General features: G+C 42.5%; 1 protein-coding gene across 1 annotated transcript in view; it reads right to left on the reverse strand.

Moving 5' to 3' along the window:
* Positions 1–317: 317 nt before the first annotated feature.
* The window catches only part of cfap65 (cilia and flagella associated protein 65), a 150875-nt gene continuing 149011 nt past the window's right edge, over positions 318–2181 (reverse strand). The window contains exon 35 of the mRNA XM_043694519.1: positions 318–405. The gene's annotated coding sequence lies outside the window, so the exon portion shown is untranslated. The remainder of the gene's footprint in view (positions 406–2181) is intronic.

Genomic DNA, 2181 nt, shown 5'->3' on the forward strand with positions numbered 1-2181 from the left:
ATCTTACTAGTTGCTTGCATTTTAACACTAACTATCCTTGTTTATTTAATAATTAACAAATGTAATTTACTCCATTAATTTTTGGAATGTTCCAGGATTGTTCATTCCATTTTAGTCCCCTCTCTCCAGTTCGGATCAGATGGTTTCCTTGTTTCACCTAATTTTTGGCCCAGTGCTACAGAGGTGCCTCCTCAACCAGGAATTAGCACCTCTCCATGTGAGGGGCATCAATTCAAACATTAGATTGTACGGGTGCTGATGCCACTGGCTGTCGCTGTGATGAAAGATTTGTGGTAGTCTTTACGATTCGGCCACCACTTTAACGAAAATTTGCCATAAGATACAGTTGACACATTCATGACTGTAATTGATGCTGATTTCTTATTTCCAAGCCGTTGTGAATATCTAGTGAACAAGGAAGAAAGAAAATATAAACTCACAATTTGAAAATAAATCAATGACAAGGAAAGAAATATCTCAGTCATGATTACATTGGACAGCAACATACATATATAGCAGAATGTCAAAGAACAGTTAATAATTAATAATAATTATTAAAAACATTTTTGGCACAAGGAGACATCAGGGCAGGTGACCAAAAGATCAGCTAAGGAGTGGCTTAAAGGAAAAGAAAAGAGATGGAGATGTCTAGGGAAGGTAATCTGGAGTTTGAGATCCTGGCAGCTAAAGGCACAGGTGCCAATGGTGGAGCAATGAAAATAAGGGATGAAGCCAGAATTGGAAGAGAATAGTGATCTTGGAGGACTACAGGAATGGAGGAAGTGACAGAGATAGGCAAGGTTGCAGATGGATTTGCTGAGAACACAGTAGATCAGCAAATAGGGTGATAAATGGTGGGAGGGATCAATCAAGCTGATTGGTACACTCCTGTTCCCATAAAAATTGATTAGTTTTCATTCTGTTGTGAAGTAGGTTCATGATATACTATCATTATTAACTTGAGACTTGGTTTCCAAAGTGGAGAAATGATTGATACCTTTAAGATTGATTTGTGTTTCTATATTATGTGCTTTAATGAAGAAAGGACATAGTTTTAGTTTCATTTAGATTAGTTCTGACAGAGGTAATGGGTGCCTCAAGTATCCTGTTGTGATTAGGGTTTACAGCCTTGCAGTTGAGCTTGAGGTGAACAATGCATTGATAAAAAAGGTTTGAAGAAACAAAAACTACTTTAATCACTTTACTGATGATCAAGAGTAGACCAATTGGGGTAGCAATTGGCTGAGTTGCATTTGTACTGCTTTTCATGGATAAGACACACCTGGGCAATTTTCCACATTGTCAGGTAGTTCCCAGTGTTATAACTGTACTAGAAAAGCTTGACTGGGGAACAGCAAGTTCAGGAGCACAAGCCCTTCCGTACTATTGTCAGATTGTTGTCAGGGCCCATAGCCTTTGCAATACCCAATGTCTCCAATGATTTCTTGATATAATGTGGAGTGAATCAAATTAGCTGAAGGCTGGTATCTGTAATGCTGGGAACATTGGAGGAAGCCGAGATGGATCATCCATTGAGCACTTCTGGCTGAGGACTGTTGCAAAAGCTTCAGCCTTATCTTTTGCACTGATGTGGGGGGCTCTTATGTCATTGAGGGTGGAGATATTTGTGGAGCCGCTTCCTCTACCGAGTTGTTTAAACCAAAGGAGTAGCCATGGGCACCCGCATGGGCCCTAGCTATGCCTGCCTCTTCGTTGGATATGTGGAACAGTCCATCTTCCGCAGATACACTGGCACCACCCCCCATCTTTTCCTCTGCTACATTGATGACTGTATCGGTGCTACCTCGTGCTCCCATGAGGAGGTTGAACAGTTCATCCACTTTACTAACACATTCCACCCCGACCTCAAATTTACCTGGACCGTCTCAGACTCCTCCCTCTCCTTCCTAGACCTCTCCATCTCTATCTCGGACGACCAACTCAACACGGACGTATACCATAAACCGAACTGACTCCCACAGCTACCTAGATTACACCTCTTCCCACCCTGCCCCCTGTAAAAAGTCATTCCATATTCCCAATTCCTTCGCCTTCGCCGCATCTGCTCCCAGGAGGACCAATTCCAATACCGAACAACCCAGACGGCCTCCTTCTTCAAAGACCGCAATTTCCCCTCAGACGTGGTTGATGATGCTCTCCACCGCATCTCCTCCACTTCCC

The sequence above is a fragment of the Chiloscyllium plagiosum genome, chromosome 7 (assembly GCF_004010195.1).
Source record: "Chiloscyllium plagiosum isolate BGI_BamShark_2017 chromosome 7, ASM401019v2, whole genome shotgun sequence".
NCBI lineage: Eukaryota > Metazoa > Chordata > Chondrichthyes > Orectolobiformes > Hemiscylliidae > Chiloscyllium > Chiloscyllium plagiosum.